At 44.0% G+C, this 19,941-nt stretch overlaps 1 protein-coding gene across 1 annotated transcript in view; it reads left to right on the top strand.

Annotated features, from left to right (window-relative positions):
• ipo11 (importin 11) overlaps positions 1 to 19,941 on the top strand; it is an 880,228-nt gene that overhangs the window by 1,101 nt on the left and 859,186 nt on the right. The window lies entirely within an intron of this gene.

Below are 19,941 nucleotides of genomic sequence, written 5' to 3'. Positions count from 1 at the left end.
GGATTGTTGTAAAAACTCACCTAGTCTGGCCTTTTTGTGCCACAGACCCACAGCAACGTGGTTGACTCTTAACTGCTCTCTGAAATGGCCTAGCAAGCCACTCGGTTGTAACAAACCGCTACGAAACACAATAATAAGAATGAAACCAGACGGACCACCCAGCATTGATCTCGGCATCGGCTACGGATCTGGCACACCCAGCCCAGTCGACCCTGGAAAGTCGTCCTCACCAACATCTGGGGACTTGTACCAAAATTGGGAGAGATGTCCCACAGACTGGTCAAGCAACAGCTTGACATAGTCATACTCACAGAATCATACCTATCAGCCAATGTTCCAAACTACTCCATCACCATCCCTGGATAGGTCCTGTCCCACTGGCAGCACAGACCCACCAGGGGTAGCGGCACAGTGTTATACAGTTGGGAAGGAGTGGTCCTGGGAGTCCTGAACATTGACTCCGGACCCCATGAAGTCTCATGGCTTCAGGTCAAGCATAGACAAGGAAACCTCCTGCTGATTACCACCTACTGCCCTCCCTCAGCTCATGAATCAGTACTCCTCCATGTTGAACGCCACTTGGAAGAAGCACTGAGTAGTAAGGGCACTTCAATGTCCATCACCAAGAGTGGCCGAGTCCTGAAGGACAAAGCTGCCAGTCTTGACTTGCGACAGGTGGTGACCACTGCACAGTCATTGTGGAGACGAAGTCCTATCTTCACACTGAGGACAACCTCCATCGTGTTGTGTGGCGCTACCACCGTGCTAAATGGGATAGAATCAGAATAGATCTAGCAGCTCAAAACTGGGCATCCATGAGGCGCTGTGGGCCATCAGCAGCAGAATTGTATTCCACCGCAATCTCTAACCTCATGGCCCGGCATATCCCTCACTCTGCCATTACCATCAAGCCAGAGGACCAACCCTGGTTCAATAAGGAGTGTAGAAGAGCATGCCAGGAGCAGCACCAGGCATAGCTAAAAATGAGGTGCCAACCTGGGGAAGCTGCAACACAAGACTATGTGCATGCTAAAAAGTGGAAGCAGCATGCTACAGACAAGGCTAAGCGATCCCACAATCAACGGATCAGATCAAAGCTGTGCAGTCCTGCCACATCGTCGTGAATGGTGGTGGACCATTAAACAACTAATGGGAGGAGGAGGCTCCATGAATATCCCCATCCTCAATGATGGTGGAGCCCAGCACGTGAGTGCAAAAGATAAGGCTGGAGCGTTTGCAACCATCTTCAGCCAGAAATGGCGAGTGGACGATCCATATCTGCCTACTCCTGAGGTCCCCACCATCACAGTAGCCAGTCTTCAGCCAATTCGATTCACTCCATGTGATATTAAGAAACGGCTGAGCGCACTGGATACAGCAAAGGCAATGGGCCCCGACAACATCCGGGCTGTCGTGCTAAAGACTTGTGCTCCAGAACGAGCTGTGTCTCTAGCCAAGCTGTTCCAGTACAACTACAACACTGGCATCTACCCGACAATGTGGAAAACTGCCCAAGTATGTCCTGTCCATAAAAAGCAGGACAAATCCAATCCGGCCAATTACTGCCCCATCAGTCTACTCTCAATCATCAACAAAGTGATGGAAGGTGTTATCGACTGTGTTAACAAGCGGCACTTACTCACCAACAACCTGCTCACTGATGCCCAGTTTTGGTTCTGCCAAGACCACTCGGTTACCGACCTCATTACAACCTTGGTCTAAACATGGACAAAGGAGCTGAATTCCAGAGGTGAGGTGAGAGTGACTGTTCTTGACATCAAGGCAGCATTTGACCGAGTGTGGCATCAAGGAGCCCTAGTAAACCTGAAGTCAATGGGAATTGGGGGTGGGGGGGGAACTCTCCACTGGCTGGAGTCGTACCTAGCACAAAGGAAGATGGTTGTGGTGATTGAAGGTCAATCATCACAGCCCCAGGACATCGCTGCAGGAGTTCCTCAGGGCAGTATCCTAGGCCCAACCATCTTCAGCTGCTTCATCAATGACCTTCTCTCCAACATAAGGTCAGAAGTGGGGATATTCGCTGATGACTGCAGTGTTCAGCGCCATTCACAACTCCTCAGATAATGAAGCAGTCCATGCCTGCATGCAACAAGACCCGGATGACGTTCAGGCTTGGGCTGATAAGTGGCAGGTAACCTTTGCGCCACAGAAGTGCCAGGCAATGACTATCTCCAACAAGCGAGAGTCTAACCACCGCCCCTTGACATTCAATGGCATTACCATCGCCGAATCCCCCACCATCAACATCCAAGGTGTCGCCATTGACCAGAAACTTAACTGGACCAGCCACATAAATACTGTGGCAACAAGAGCAGGTCAGAGGCTAGGTATTCTGCGGCGAGTGTCTCCCCTGCTGACTCCCCAAAGCCTTTCCGCCATCTACAAGGCACAAGTAAGGAGTGTGATGGAATACTTTCCACTTGCCTGGATGAGTGCAGCTCCAACAACATTCAAGAAGCTCAACACCATCCAGGACAAAGCAGCCCGCTTGATTGGCATCCCATCCACCACCTTAAACATTCATTCCCTCCACCACCAGCGTACTGTGGCTGCAGTGTGTACCATCCACAAGAAGCACTGCAGCAACTTGCCAAGGCTTCTTCGTCAGCACCTCCCAAACCCGCGACCTCTTCCACTTAGAAGGACAAGGGCAGCAGGCGCATGGGAACACCACCACCTCCAAGTTGCCCTCCAAGTCACACACCATCCTGACTTGGAAGTATATCGCCGATCCTTCATCGTCGCTGGGTCAAAACCCTGGAACTCCTACCTAACAGCATTGTGGGAGTACCTTCAGCACACAGACTGCAGTGGTTCAAGAAGGCGGCTCACCACCACCTTCTCGAGGGCAATTAGGGATGGGCAATAAATGCTGGCCTTGCCAGCGATGCCCAGATCTCATAAACAAATTTTTTAAAAGTTAAGTCTCGAGGTAGCAAAGGCATGGATGAGGATTTCAGCAGCGGATGAGCTGAGGCAAGGGCGGAGACGGGTGATGTTACGGAGGGGGAAGTAAGCGGTCTTCGTTATGCTGAGGATATGTGATCGGAAGCTCATTTCGGGGTCAAATATGACACCAAGGTTGCGAACAGTGTAGTTCAGCCTCAGACAGATGTTAGGGATAGGGATGAAGTCAATGGCTAGGGAACAGAGTTTGTCGTGGGGACCGAAAACAATGCCTTCGGTCTTTAATATTTAATTGGAGAAAATTTCTGCTCATCCAGAACTGAATGTCGGATATTTAGAGACCGTGGAGAGGTCGAGAGAAGTGCTAGTGAGGCAGAGCTTGGTGTCATAAGAACATAAGAAATAGGAGCAGGAGTAGGCCCTTCGAGCCTGCTCCGCCATTCAATGGCCCTATCGCCATATCCCTTGATGCCATTACTGGTCAAAAATCTATTGACTTCTGTTTTGAATATACCCAATGACAGTGTCTCCAGAGCCCTCTGGGGTAGAGAATTCCAAAGATTCTCCAACCTCTGTGAAGAAACTTCTCATCTTAGTTCTGAATGGCCTACCCTTTATCCTGAGGCTGTGGCCCCTGGTTCTATACTCCCCAGCCAAGGGAAACATTCTCCCAGCATCCACCCCATCGAGCCATGTAATCATTTTGTATGCTTCAATGAGATCCCCTCTCATTCTTCTGAATTCAAGAGAACACAGGCCTAGTTCACTCAATCTCTTCTCATATGACAGTGGAATCAATCTCGTGAACCTTCCTTGCACTCCCTCTATGGCAAGTACATCCTTCCTTAGGTAAGGAGACCAAAATTGTACACAGTACTTCAGATGTGGTCTCACCAAGGCCTTATATAATTGGAGTAAGACCTCTTTACTCCTGTACTCAAATCCTCTTGTAATGAAGGCCAGTAAACCATTTGCCTTCCTAATGGCTTGCTGCACCTGCACATTCACTTTCAGTGACTCGTGTACAAGGACACCCAGGTCCCTTTTGAGCACCTGCATTCCCCAATCTTTCACCATTTAGGAAATATTCTGTCTTTCTGTTTTTTCTACCAAAGTGGATAACTTCACATTTATTCACATTATATTCCATCTGCCATGTTCTCGCCCACTCACTGAGCCTGTTGAGATCCCCTTGAAGCCTCTTCACAACGGACACTGCCACCTAGATTTGTATCATCAGCAAATTTGGAAATGTTACATTTAGCCCCCTCATCCAAATCATTGATATAGATTGTGAATAGCTGGGGCCCAAGCACTGATCCTTGCGGTACTCCACTAGTCACAGCCTGCCATCCTGAAAAAGACCCGTTTATACCTACTCTTTGTTTTCTGTCTGTTAACCAATTCTCAATCCATGCTAGTATATTACCCCCAATTCAATGTGCCCTAATTTTGTTCACCAACCTCTTGTGTGGGACCTTATTGAAGGCCTTCTGAAAATCCAGATACACCACATCAACCGGTTCCCCTTTGGCTACTGCACTAGTTACACCCTCAAAGAACCCCAATAGGTTTGTCAAACAGGATTTCCCTTTCATAAATCCATGTTGACCCTGCCCAATCTTATTATTAGTTTCTAAGTGCCCAGTTATTGCATCCTTTATAATAGATTCCAGCATTTTCTCCAACTACTGATGTGAGGCTAACAGGTCTGTAGTTCCCCGTTTTCTCTCCCTCTTTTAAATAGCGGGGTTACATTTGCTATCGTCCAATCTGCAGGAACCGTTCCAGAATCTACAGAATTTTGGAAGATGACTACCAATGCGTCCACTAGCCCAATGGCCGCCTCTTTCAAAACCCAACGATGTAGGTCATTCGGTCCTTGGGATTTATCAACTTTTAGTCCCATTAATTTTGCTAGTACTGTTTTTTTTTACTAATAATTTCTTTAAATTGCTCATTCTTGCCACACCCTTGGTTTTCTCGTATTTCTGGGAGGTTTCCCCATTATAAATTCTCCCATCTCTGACTGCAAAGGACCTACATTTACCTTCGCCAGTCTTTTCCTTTTCACATACCTATATAGAAATGTACATGTGGAAACTGACGCTGTGTTTTCGGATTATGTCGCCAAGGGGCAACATGTAGATGTGAAATAGGAGGGGGCCAAGGATAGATCCCTGGGGGACACCAGAGTTAACGATGTGGGAGCGGGAAGAGAAGCCGCTGCAGGTGATTCTCTGGCTACGATTAGATAGATAAGAATGGAACCAGGCGAGTGTATTTGGACAACAGTGGAGAGGCGTTAGCGAAAGATGGAGTGGTCAACTGTGTCAAAGGCTGCAGACATGTCAAGAAGGATGAGGAGGGATAGTTTACCTTCGTCACAGTCAGAAAGGATGTCATTAGTGACTTTGATGAGAACCGTTTTGGTACTGAGGCAAGGGCGGAAACCTGATTGGAGGGACTCAGACATGGAGTTGTGGGAAAGATGGGCACGGATGTGGAATGCGACAACACGTTCAAAGACTTTGGAGAGGAAAGGGAGGTTGGAGATGGAGCGGTAGTTTGTAAGGACAGAGGGGTCATGGATTGGTTTTTTGAGTGGATTGATGACGGCAGATCTGAGGGGGCAGTACCTGAGGGGAGAAAAGCGTTAACAATGTCAGCTAACATGGGAGCCAGAAAAGGAAGCTGGGTGGTTAGCAGTTTGGTGGGAATAGGGTCGAGGGAGCAGGAGGTGGGTCTCATGGACAAGATGAGCGCGGAGAGGTCATGAGGGAAGATCGGAGAGAAACTGGAGAAAGATGAGTTCAGGGCTAGGGCAGGGGGAAACCTTAGAGGAAGTTTGGCCTGGTGGGCTAGGGGAAGGAAGGGAAGTGGCAGAGGTAGCTGAACGGATGGTCTCAATCTTAGAGACAAAGAAGTGCACTTGTCTGAGGTGAGGGTGGAGGAGATGAGAGAGGGGTTTAAGAAGCTGGTTAGCAGTGGAGAATAGAAGCCGGGGTTTATCTTTGCATTCCAGAATAAATGTAGACGTTTCTTCAAAATTGTTTCCCTCCTTTCCCACCAGGAAGAAAATAAATATCCTGAAATAATTGGAATTGGGTGGTTAGGTTCACTTTTGGTCAAATCTAATGCACTGTGGAACTTAGCAGAAGGTGTCGCCTGGAATTTCCTGTGTATCTGGGCCCAGAGACACGTAATCAGGGCACAGGAAACTCGAGTGCAAAAAGGATAGAACAGCGTACTTTCTAAATGGTGATAAGCAAGAAACAGTGGAGGTTTAAAGAGACTTGGGGGTCTACGCACATAGATCATTAAAATGTCATGGACAGGTACGGAAAATAATCAAAAAGGCAAATGATATGCTGGCCTCTATCTAGAGGTCTAGAATACAAGAGGCTAGAAGTTATGCTACAGCTATACAAAGCCCTGATTGGACCACACCCTGAGTACTGTGGACAGTTCTGGGCGCCACACCTTAGGAAGGATATATTGGGCTTGGAGGGAGTGCAGCGTAGGTTTACCAGAATGATACCCGGACTCCAAGGGTTAAATTACGAGGAGAGATTATACAAATTAGGGTTGTATTCTCTGGAATTTAGAAGGTTAAGGGGTGATTTGGTTGAAGTTTTCACGATATTAAGAGGAACTAGGGGTAGATGGAGAGAAACTATTTCCGCTGGTTGGGGAGTCTAGGACGAGGGGGCATTGTCTAAAAATTAGTCAGGTCTTTCGGGAGTGAAGTTAAGAAACACTTCTACACCCAAAGGGTGGTAAAAATTTGGAACTCTCTTCTGCAAAAGGCAGTTGATGCTAGGTCAATTGTTAATTATAAATCTGACATTACTAGATTTTTGTTAACCAAAGGTATTAAGGGATATGGGGCAAAGGTGGGTATATGGAGTTAGATCGCCGATCAGCCATGATCTCATTGAATGGTGGAACAGGCTCAAAGGGCTCAATGGCCTACTCCTGTTCCTAATTGAGTTACGCACATTAATTACAATATGCCAGAATTTCCTCGCTCTTTTATGCCCGTCTATCAATCCCTGCGCCTGAACAAATCTCGGCTCATTATAATGGTATGTTGTGCATCTTTGAATACGTTTTTATGGCATCAGTATAAATCATATTAATAATTGGAAAAACTTCTGATTGCATGTACTTAAACATGCTGTGCCAAATGTGCATTAATGATAGATGGCTTGAAACTTTAATTTTAATACTTAAAGGAATATATGGTGTGAGTTTGGCACTTTGCTCGGGCCCTGATTGTTTCCGCTGATTTCGACTTGTTTAGGGCCATTTTTATGTTCAGGCGTATACCGATGACTTGTGGGAAACTTGGGTGTAAATAGACATTGGCAAAATAGGTGCAATTTGGGTTGGAGTGCGACCCACTGAGTCGCGGCTGGCACTCTTAGTGACCATTTTAAATTGATGACCACCTAATCATGACTGCTCAACCAGAGAAAATAAATTTCCCTATTTACCCTATCAAAAGCCTGCATAATTTTAAAAACCTCTGTTAAATCTCCCCGTACCTTTCTCTGCTCCAGTAGTAGTTGTCCCAATAATAAAAGTGTCTCATAGCTATAGTTTCTGATCCCTGCCATCATCCTAGTGAACCTGCTGTACACGCTCAGGCTTTAATGTCTTTATAATGTCTGCCTTGGCTCAGTGGTGGCACTTTTACCTCTGCATCAGGTGGTTGTGGGTTGAATCCTCATTCCAGAGTGAAACTCCAATGTTATATCTTCTGGTAAATTGCGCAATGTATTAGATTTTACTTAAAATCTAGGCTGGCACTTCAGTGCAGTACTGAGGGACGCTGTGCTGTCAGAGGGTGCCGTCTTTCAGACAAAGCATTAACTCGAGGCCTCATCTGACTCCTCTGATGGACATACAAAATCCCATGGCAATTTTTGAAGACGAGCAGGAGAGTTTTCTTGGGAGGCCTTGATCAATATTTACCTTAGTAACAACCTCACCAGAACAAGATTATCCCATCATATACCTCATTGCTGTTTGTGGGCCCTTGCTGTGTGCAAATTTGGCTGTTGCGTTTGCCTATATAATAGCAATGATTACACATAAAAGTAATGAATTCGTTGTGAAACACTTTGGGATACTCTGAAGAATTGAAAGGTGCTGTATGGATGTAAGTTCTTGCTTCCTATAATGGGGTGCCCAAAACGGCACGCAGCACTCTTAACTATTGCTGTGGAGAAATTTGTCATGAACCGCTTTGCTCCTGCACGCTGCACCTTTATTTGTAAACCCAAAATGAAACTGTCCTTTTTAATGCACTCCTTGCGCACTCATTTGACTTGCAAATGTATTTTGAAAAGGTTAGGCATACTAAAGGTACTATCCTGTCAGTGTGATCCTAGTCGTGAAGAGTTCTCTACTGTCTTAAAAAATAGCGACTAGACTTGAAAGCAATTTATTATATGTGAAATACTTTGGGGTGTTCCGCAGAGATAATAAGGTTCTATGTAAATGCAAATTCTTTTTTTAAATGTGTTTTTTATTCGTTCATGGGATCTGGGCGTCGCTGGCAAGACCAGCATTTATTGCCCATCCCTAATTGCCCTTGAGAAGGTTTCTCCCCTCTCCTATCCCAATTCCCAGAAAAAAACTTAAAGGAATAAGAAAAATATAGTCTACTGTTAATTTAAAATTGCTTAATTTGAATTGTTGGAAGATTCAAACTTTAGTGTTGGAAAATCTTCTGTGCTCTTTGTTTCAATTGCTTAAAATGAATTACTGGAAACTTTCTGGTGCAAACAAGTGACTGAACAGTGGTTCAAATGATAACAACAACTTGTATTTATATAGTGCCTTTAATGTAGTAAAACGTCTCAAGGCACTTCACAGGAGTGTTGTGAAACAAAATTTGACACCAAGCCACAAGGAGAAATTAGGGCAGATGAGAAGTAGGTTTTAAGGAGCGTTTTAAAGGAAGAAAGAGAAGTGGAGAGGTTTTGGGAGGGGTCCAGAGCTTAGAAACGATAGTAGTAATTGATCGAATGATAGTAATAGATGACCACCTGCGTTTCACCAAGAAGTGGATGATAGGTCGATTAAGTAGGCCGCCCTGTGATCTTGTTCAAATTGACCTGTCTAGCCATTGTTTCCTAGTACGTTGAGCCTTGATAGTTCAGTTGGTAGAGCCATGAGGATTTTAATCTGCAGGATTCAAGGCACTTGATTCTGCTCCTTGGCTGCAACCTAGATGACATGAAGAGATCTGTATGCATCAATAACTATTATAATTGCAGTAGACTTGTTACAAGAAGGGCCAATGCTGCCAGAAAGGTGAAAAAGTAGAAGCCAGCTAAAAAGGAGTTCTGCTTCAGAGAGGCTGGTCACCAAGCTTGTACAATTTGACAATCCTTTAATAATCCTTCCAGTTTAGAGCTGTGGACTACAGCTGTACACCTATACTGTATATAAGTGGTTTGTGCCCCTGTTTGCTCAGTGTTAGATGTTGGCAGCTCTAGTACTATTTGGTAGTATGCTAGATTACTAATCAGCTCTACGGCTTGCTCTGCTCATTCCATATGAAGAGGTGAGCTGGAAAACATGCTCTTAATGTAGCCAGGTTGGTAGGCCTCCTTTTAGATTGTTTGTATAATGGGCAATAAAAACTTGACACTATTTTCATGGATTATCAGAACTGTTCTTAACCAGATGTAACACTTAAAGGGTATCAGAAACAAAATAACTGAATAATATTAATGGATCATTGTCTGTACTTGGGAATTGAGAGTAAGCTGACTGAAAATATGATTGTTCAGTCAAGTGATTAAGGAGATGCTAGGTTTTTATATATATGTCCTATAGTTCATAAGCGCAGCCATTGCAGTTTGAATTTTGAGGCCCGTGGAGATTCTGCTGCATAGAATCTGTGTGACAATGCCATCTAGTGTTTCTATTGTATTACTACGTGATCTGATTTCAATCATTAATGTTTCTTCGGTGAATGATGACAGGGAAGTTGTGACAAATGCATCAGAGATTAAGACTGAAAATCTAGAGTAAAATTTTAAAATACAATATGTATTTCAGATCTCCTGTGTTATAGAACAGAGGCCAGAGTTGGCCATCCCATTGAAATCCAAAGGGGAGATAAGATGGGCAATAAATGTAAAACTTCGTGAATAACTTGAAATATTTTAGGTAGCTACGCATTGCTGATTTCTTTAAATTTACAATTGTCTGCAAAACAGATTTTTCTTAAATATTCTTCTCAACACATTTGCTTTATTTTTGATTTTGTGTTCATCAGCCCTGATTTCATGATTTTGATGGAACATGATGGTGCACTTGATCTATGAAAAGCAGCTAGGAGTAGATAGATGTGGTCCTTCCAAACTTCCTATATGCCTGGAGCACATTTTGAGCTGATTAACTCCAGTGTGAAATGCTGGTGGTTACAAATCTGCCACTGATGGTGGTATTAAAGCTTATCAGCTTAATGTTGCGTAATAGTACCAGTACACTAAATAAGCCTGATTACTGATCAGGATGAGGAAAATCAGTGCTGGAGAATGGAACACACTTCCATTTTGGCCACCCATTGTTTACATCAAGTATACCTAGCTTTGACATGCAAAGATAGGTGCAACAACCACAACTTATATTTATATAGTGCATTGAATATAGCAAAACATCCCAAGGTGCTTAACAAGAGCGATATCTATAAAAACATTTTTGACACTGAGCCACAGAAGGACAAATGGCCAAAAGTTTGGTCAAAGAGGTAGATTTTAAGGAGCATCTTAAGGAAGGAGAGAGAGCTCGAGAGGTGGAGAGGTTTAGAGAAGGAATTCCAGAGCTTGGGGCCAAAGCAGCTGAAAGCACTGCCGCCAATGGTGGAGTGCTGAAAATTGGGGATGCGCAAGAGGCCAGAGCTGGAGGAGATTACAGAGATGAGGAGGAGCAAAGAAGGCAAAGAGGAGATTTGATAGAGGTGTTTAAAATCATGAAGGGTTTAGATAGAGTAAATAAAGAGAAACTGTTTCCAATGGCTGAAGGGTCGATAACCAGATTTAAGGTGATTGGCAAAAGCACCAGAGGTGACATGAGTGGTTAGGATTTGGAATGCACTGTCTGATACGGTGGTGGATACAGATTCAATAGTAGCCTTCAAAAGGGAATTAGATAAATACTTGAAGGAGAAAATAATGCAGGTCTGTGGGGAAAGAGTGGGACTAAGTGGATTGCTCTTCGAAAGAGCCGGCACAGACTTGATGAGCCGAATGGCCTCCTCCACTGCTGTTCTATACTATCTTAATGAAAGCTTAAGATATAAACACGATCAAAATCACTAAGGAAGTGGTACTCGGTAAAATAATGGGACTCAAGGCGGATAAATCACCTGGACCTGATGGCTTGCATCCTAGGGTCTTGCGGGAAGTGGCGGTAGGGATTGTGGATGCATTGGTAATAATTTTCCAAAACTCCCTGGACTCAGCAAAAGTCCCGGCAGACTGGAAAACTGCTAATGTAACACCCTTATTTAAAAAGGGCAGTAGACAGAAGGCTGGAAACTATAGACCGGTTAGCCTAACATCTGTGGTAGGTAAAATTTTGGAGTCCATTATTAAGGAGACAGTAACAGGACATTTGGATAATCATAATTTAATAGGACAAAGTCAGCATGGTTTTATGAAGGGGAAGTCATGTTTGACAAATTTGCTGGAGTTCTTTGAGGAAGTAACATATAGGGTGGATAAAGGGGAACCAGTGGACGTAGTGTATTTAGACTTCCAAAAGGCATTTGACAAGGTGCCACACAAAAGATTATTGCTTAAGATAAAAAATCACGGGATTGGGGGTAATATTCTGGCATGGATAGAGGATTGGCTATCTAACAGAAGGCAGAGAGTTGGGATAAATGGTTCATTCTCACACTGGCAATCAGTAACAAGTGGTGTTCCGCAGGGGTCAGTGCTGGGTCCCCAACTCTTTACAATCTATATTAACGATTTGGAGGAGGGGACCGAGTGTAACATATCAAAGTTTGCAGATGATACTAAGATGGGAGGGAAAGTAGTGAGTGAGGAGGACATAAAAAACCTGCAAGGGGACATAGACAGGCTAAGTAAGTGGGCAGAGATTTGGCAGATGGAATACAATACTGGAAAGTGTGAGGTTATGCACTTTGGCAGGAAAAATCGTAGAGCAAGTTATTATCTTAATGGCAAGAAACTGGAAAGTACTGAAGTACAAAGGGATCTGGGGGTCCTGGTGCACGAAACTCAAAAGGTTAGTATGCAGGTGCAGCAAGTGATTAAGAAGGCCAATGGAATGTTGGCTTTCATTGCTAGGGGGATAGAATATAAAAATAGGGAGGTATTGCTTCAGTTGTACAAGGTATTGGTGAGACCGCACCTGGAATACTGCGTACAGTTTTGGTGTCCATACTTAAGAAAGGACATACTTGCTCTCGAGTCAGTACAAAGAAGGTTCACTCGGTTAATCCCGGGGATGAGGGGATGGACGTATGAGGAGAGGTTGAGTAGATTGGGACTCTACTCATTGGAGTTCAGAAGAATGAGAGGCGATCTTATTGAAACATATAAGATTGTGAAGGGGTTGGATCGGGTGAATGCGGGGAGGATGTTCCCGATGATGGGTGAAACTAGAACTAGGGGGCATAGTCTTAGAATAAGGGGCTGCTCTTTCAAAACTGAGATGAGGAGGAACTACTTCATTCAGAGGGTGGTAGGTCCATGGAATATGCTGCCCCAAAAAGCTGTAGAAGCTACATCATTACATAAATTTAAAACAGAAATAGACAGTTTCCTAGAAGTAAAGGGAATTAAGGGTTACGGGGAGCGGGCAGGAATTTGGACATGAGTCTAGGTTCGGATCGGTCATGGCCCTGTGGGTAGCGGAGCGGGCCCAGGGGCCGTGTGGCCTGATCCTGAACCTGCTCCTATTTCGTGTGTCTAATTCTGTTAGATTCAGGAGATGGTTCTGTGATAGTAGATTGGTGGTTAGGATCAGATCAGCCATGATCTTATTGAATGGCGGAGCAGGCTCAAGGGGACGATTGGCCTACTCCTGCTCCTATTTCTTATGTTCTAAATTTACATAACCATAAGACAAAATGTGTGAGAGGCTTGAAGAGAGTGGGGATAAAGGGAGTAAGAGACAAAGAATAACAAAGTTAGAACAATAGTGCAAAGGCCGTACAAAAAATGGAAAAGGGCAAAATTAGAACACACACACACACACATCTGGATCCGAGAAAGACGAATCAGAATATTTTCTCAATGGTAAGAGACTAGCAGCGGTGGAGGAAGAAGGAGATTTAGGCTGCTTCTGAGTCAGAAGGTTGTGGGTTCAAGTCCCACTCCAAGGCTTGAGCGCAAAAATCTAGGCTGACACTCCAGTGCAGTATCGAGGGAGCGCTGCACTGTTGGAGGTGCTGTCTTTCAGATAAGACATTAAACCGAGGCCCTGTCTGCCCCCTCATGTAGATGGAAAAGATCCCATGGCACTATCTCGAAGAAGAGCAGGGGAGTTATCCCCGGTGTCCCGGACAATATTTATCACTCAAAAAAAAAGAGCAGATTATCTGGTCATAACCACATTGCTGTTTGTGGGAGCTTGCTGTGCGCAAATTGGCTGCCGTGTTTCCTACATTAGTACAGTGACTACACTTCAAAAAGTACTTCATTGGCTGTTCAGTGGTCGTGAAAGGCGCTATATAAATGCAAGTCTTTTTTCTTTTTACCCATGTACGCATGACTGAAAGCTAGTGTACAGGTTAAAAAAGTAATGAGGAAGGGTATTGGAATTTATCACAAAACAAATTGTGTATGAGTAAAATTTGAAGTGGGCCAGGAGGAAAATTGAAGGATGTGATTGATACAGCGCACCACAGGAATCTGTTAATGACAGAATGAAATCAAACACTGAGAAGTAAGAAAAGATGATTTAAGTGAGACCAAGAAGTACGAAGAACAAACACAAGTACAGTATATTTTTGAAATCGAAAATCAGAAGTAGAAGGCTGCAGTAAATTGTCACTGCCCTAGAAGATTGTATGAGAGCAGACTGCAATTGAAGCAAAATAGAAATTAGGGGAAAAGAGGCCAGTGGAATGTTGGAATTTACCTCCAGGTGGTTGGAATACAAAGGGAAGGAAGTGATGCTTTAGTTGTACAGAGCCTTGGTCAGACCTCATTGAGAGTATTGCATTCAGTTTTGGGCACAGTGCAAATTCATCAGAATGATACTGGGGCTTAAAGGATTAAATTATGAGGAGAGGCATAAACTTGGCTTGTATCCCTTTTGAGTATAAATTGTTGAGGGGTGATCTAATCAAGGTTTTGAAAATGATAAAAGGTTTCAATAGGGTAGAAACAAACTGTTCTCTGGTAGGGGAATCCATTCAGAAGTGACCTTTTTTCGTACCTTGTTTTCTTAATGTAAAATGTGAATTTGTATTGACGTATGGGTTTAGTTTTGTATGTCACCTGGACTGCTTTGCATTTATTTTGAAATTACCATTATATATCTAGGGAATTAAAAAAAAGTACTTTTTATGTGTGCATGCTGGGCTGTGCAATCTTGTATTTGCGCATTTTATAAAATGTAAACTTGTAAAAGAGGATTCAGTAATAGTTTAATTTGTAATTAGTTCAGTTTGCTTTTGCAGTGTGTAATTGATTTCCCTTGATTTGATGATTATAAGTGTTGCAATTTTGGAGTTTAGCAGCGTCGGTGGTTATTCTGTTGCTCTTCAATAGAGGGCAGCAGTAACCAAGAAAATATAATGCAGTCATATAACAAAGTGGATATAGTCTACTGAATTCAAAATCATTAAGTTCAAATTATTGGATAATTAAGTGTGTGAGCGCAGAAAAGTGACTTTGTATTTTCTGATTAAGTGTAAAGTCTACTGATAATTCAGTGTTCTCTATGACGCAAGAATGATCTAAGACACATTCTAAGTTAACTAAAGTAGAGTTGGATCAGTAATATTTTTTAAGCTCTTTCGGGAAATCTGGCATCTTTTAACCCTTTTTCCTGTAAACAAACTTTATTGGACCACAAATGTAGCCAAAACTGGGAAAGGTGACTTCGTACATCAAAAATTGCAAGCATCAAAAGTATGGCACATTGCATTTAGGCACGAGTGAAATGTTAATTCAGTAAGCTAAAATATTTTGTGATTAAGCTGCAATGTTAAGTGTGAAGTATTTCTTTTCCTTGTTTTCAAATCCCTCCATGGCCTCGCCCCTTCCTATCTCTGTAATCTCCTTCAGTCCCACAACCCCCCCCCACCGAGATATCTGCGCTCCTCTAATTCTGCCCTCTTGAACATCCCTGATTATAATCGCTCAACCTTTGGTGGCCGTGCCTTCTATTGCCTAGGCCCTAAGCTCTGGAATTCCCTGCCTAAACCTCTCCGCCTCGCTACCTCTCTTTCCTCCTTTAAGACGCTCCTTAAAACCTACCTCTTTGACCAAGCTTTTGGTCACCTGCCCGAATTAATCCGTATGTGGATTGGTGTCAAATTTTTTGTCTTAAAAGACTCCTGTGCAGCGCCGTGGGACATTTTACTACGTTAAAGGCGCTATATAAATACAAGTTGCTGGATGGCAGACGAAGCAATCTATGTTCCTAGGATGCTTTCTATTAATCACTTGATATGCTGATCAAGCTTGTGGAGCCCAAAACCAATTTAAGATGCGATCCCTCCATTTTCTCTCCCGACGCTCTGTGCCATGGACCAGCTGAAACCTCTGAGCCCTCTGGCAATAATCTACTGAACCAGTCTACTCCAGATTTTTTGCCTCCCTCTCCAGGTATTCTTTGGAGCACCCTCTATAGTAATATGGCTGAGATCAGTGATGTATGGGAATCCTAGTGCTATAATATGCTCCGATGATAGGTGCCTAATGTTAAAACAAACCTAAATCGGGCAATATTATGAAGCCACCAGGTCTTCAAAAAGATTGGTAATTGGGTTTCTCCTGGGATTATGTGCAAAAATAATGCATTTGAAAATATTTTTTGATTCTTGGGATGTGGTCGTCGCTAGCAAGACCAGCATTTATTGCCCATCCCTAGTTGCCCTGAGATGGTGTTGATGGGCCTTCTTAAACAGCTGCAATCCATGTGGAAGTGCTTTGATGGAACTGAGTGGCTTGTTAGGCCACTTCAGAAGTCAGTTCAGAGTCGGCCTTGTTGGTGTGGGACTGGAGTCACGTAAAGGCCAGACTGGGTAAGGACGGCAGCTTTTACGACCGTCTGATAGCTTTATCGTCACTTTTGCTGATGCCAGCTCTATTCTCGGCTTATTTTTTGTAAACTATTCAAATTCTCACACTGCAAAAGTGAAATTTGAACTAACGTTCTCTGGATTATTAGTCCTGTAATCTAACCACTACGTTATCTATCGTACCTGCTAGGGTGTCCTGCAGTCGGCTGCAGCCTGATGGTAAACCTGGTAGAAAAGCCAAGTATTACTTTCAGTGTGACTTGTTAACAAATTTTTGAAAATTTTAGTAGGTTCCACTAAAGAGCAGTTCCTTTGTCTTGAAGCTGCAAAGAAAATTCTGTGCTCAGAGTTAACCTAAAAGCTACCGTCACTAATAAATGATAACATTTACTTTTGTTTTTGATAAAAGGAGAAAGTCATGCCCTATATATTTTAGAAAATAGCAGTCAGGAATTTTAAAGCTCTGCTATATAAATCCTGCAGGCTGCTTTGTATTAAGTGGCTCAGCATTGGCAGGAGTAGACTATCTGCCTGCCTCCCACCCAGTGTTTTGCTGATCACTGAAACCTGTTTAATGTAGGTGGAAACAATTATTTCCTGGTGTTTTTTGTATAGACACAGTTGTGCATAGGTAGATTCTAGAGAAAATAATCCAACCTGTGGTTGCCTGAGTGACATTGGTAAAATTCTACAAGTAGGTGTGAGATAGTGCAGTGTAATTGGAAGGGGGTGCTGCTAGCAGATGGTTGAAACACTGAACTGAAAAGTAAAAGAAATAAATACTATTTTTGTTTCCAGCCGAATGTATTTTGTTTTTATTCTTACTGCATTTTATGTCACTAGATGTCAGTGTGTCATCAGCTGCTGTTACATATTTTCTAAAGATAATAATTTTGTATCTTTCAGGCAGCAACATACAATTGAATTTTGTGTTGTACTTCAATAATTGAAGTATTGAACACTAGCTTTTTTCAACGGATGTGTCTTAACGTCTTTATTTTAGCCAATTTCAAGTTTCTCTTGCTGAGCAACATTAAGAGCCATGGGGCGTTTTACCACTTTAGACCAAAAAGATCGATCAGAGTATTTTCTAACTGGTGAGAAGCGAGGAACTGTGGATGAGCAGTGAGATTTAGGGGTCCAAGTACAGAAATCACAAAGCTAATGGACAGGTACAAAAAGTAATTAAAACATTTAATGGAATGTTGGGCTTTATCTCGAGGGCTGGAATACAACGTGGTAGAAGTTATGTTAAAGCTGTACAGAGCTCTGGTTAGACCCCACCTGGAGTACTGCATTCAGTTCTGGGCACCTCCCCTCAGGAATGATATATTGGCCTTGGAGGGGGTGCAGCACAGATTCACCAGAATGATACTGGGGCTAAAAGGGTTAAATTATGAGGACTGGTTGCACAGACTAGGCTTGTATTCCCTTGTGTGTAGAAGATTAAGGGGTGAACTCATTGAGTTTAAGATGATTAAAGGAGTTGATACGGTAGATAGACAGAAACTATTTCCTCTGGGGGTGTCCAGAGCATGAGATTATAACCTCAAAATTAGAGCTAGGCCGTTCCGGGGTGATGTCAGGAAGTACTTCTTCACACACAGGGTAGTGCAAATCTGGAACACTCTCCCAAAAAGCTGTTGAGGCTTGGTCAATTGAAAATGTCAAAACTGAGATTGATAGATTTTTATTAGGCAACGGTATTAAATGCAAGTCTTTTTAGGGGTCATGGAACCAAGGTGGGTAGATGGAGTTAAGATACAAATCAGCTGGGAAAGGTAGCATAGTGGTTATGTCACTCGACGAGTAATCCAGAGGCCTGGACTAATAATCCAGAGATGTGAATTCAAATCCTACCACGGCAGCTGGGGAATTTAATTCTGGAATAAAAAGCTAGTATCTGTAATGGTGAAACTATCGGATTGTTGTAAAAACTCATCTGGTTCACTGATGTCCTTTAGGGAAGGAAATCTGCCGTTTGTGCTATCAAGCGGCACTTACTTACCAACAACCTGCTCACTGATGCCCAGTTTGAGTTCTGCCAGGACCACTCGGCTCCAGAACTCATTACAGCCTTGGTCCAAACATGGACAAAAGAACTGAATTTCAGAGGTGAGGTGAGAGTGACTGCCCTTGACATCAAGGCAGCATTTCACTGTGTGTGACATCAAGGAGTCCTAGTAAAACTGAAGTCAAAAGGAATCGGGGAAACTCTCCACTGGCTGGAGTCATACCTAGCACAAAGGAAGATGGTTGTGGTTTTTGGATGTCAATCATTTCAGCCCCAGGACATCGCTGCAGGAGTTCCTCAGGCAGTGTCCTAGGCCCAGCCGTCTTCAGCTGCTTCGTCAATGACCTTCCCTCCATCATAAGGTCAGAAGTAGGATGTTCGCTGATGATTGCACAGTGATCAGTTCAGATAATGAAATAGCCCATGCCTGCATACAGCAACACCTGGACGACATTCAGGCTTGGGCTGATAAGTGGCAAGTAACATTTGTGCCAGGCAAAGACTATCTCCAACAAGTGAGAGCCTAACCACCAGCCCATGACATTCAACGGCATTACCATTGCCGAATTCCCCACCATCAACATCCTGGGGGGTCACCATTGACCAGAAACTTAACTGGACCAGTCACATAAATACTGTGGCTACAAGAGCGGGTCAGAGGCTGGGTGTTCTGTGGCGAGTGTCTCACCTCCTGACTCTCCAAAGCCTTTCTACCATCTACAAGGCACAAGTAAGTAGTGTGATGGAATACTCTCCACTTGCCTGGATGAGTGTAGCTCCAACAACACTCAAGAAGTTCGACACCATCCAGGACAAAGCAGCCCGCTTGATTGGCACCCCATCCACCACCTTAACCATTTACTCCCTCCACCACTGGCGTACCGTGGCTGCAGTGTGTACCATCTACAAGATGCACTGCAGCAACTCGCCAAGGCTTCTTCGTCAGCACCTCCCAAACCCGTGACCTCTACCGCCACCACCTTCTTAGGCTGTCCCCTGGAGTCGCGGATGACTTGCTTCCACTCCAATATTGTGGGTTCTAAGGTGACTAATGAGTCCCATGCGGGATCTACAAACTTTGCACAGGTGGGGCAGGTCGTGGTTGAAGGGATGAGTGGGTGGAGTGCTTGGTTTGTCATCCGCTCCTTCCGCTGTTTGTACTTGGCCTCCGCGTGCTCCCGACGAAGAAACTCAAAGTAATCGGCACCTTCTCGGATGCTTCTCCTCCAATTTGAGCGGTCTTGGGCCAGGGATTCCCAAGAGGCGATGAGGATGTAACATTTTTTCATGGAGGCTTTGAGGACGCCCTTGAAGCGTTTTCTCTGCCCTCCTGGAAATCGCTTGCCATGACTGAGCTCGGAGTAGAGTGCTTGCTTCAGGCATGCGGATAATGTGGCCCGTCCGTCGGAGCTGATTGAGCATGATAAGTGTCTCAATGCTGGGGATGTTAGCCTGAGAGAGAACATTGACATTGGTACGCCTATCCCGTCAATGGATATGCAGGATTTTGCGGAGGCAGCGTTGGTGATACTTCTCCAGTGCTTTGAGATGCCTACTGTACATTGTCCATGTCTCTGAAGCATACAGGAGGGCGGGTATCACTGCTGCTCTGTAGACCATGAGCTTGGTGCCAGGTTGGAGGTCTTGGTCTTCAAACACTCTTTTGCTCAGGCGGCTGAAGGCTGCACTGGCACACTGAAGGCGGTGTTGGATTTTGTCATCGATGTCCGCCCTCGCTGACAGA

The sequence above is a fragment of the Somniosus microcephalus genome, chromosome 2 (assembly GCF_052327205.1).
Source record: "Somniosus microcephalus isolate GS21.2 chromosome 2, FLI_Smic_1.0, whole genome shotgun sequence".
Lineage (NCBI taxonomy): Eukaryota > Metazoa > Chordata > Chondrichthyes > Squaliformes > Somniosidae > Somniosus > Somniosus microcephalus.
Note: the sequence above shows the minus strand (reverse complement) of the source record. Positions and strands in the feature narration are given on the sequence as shown.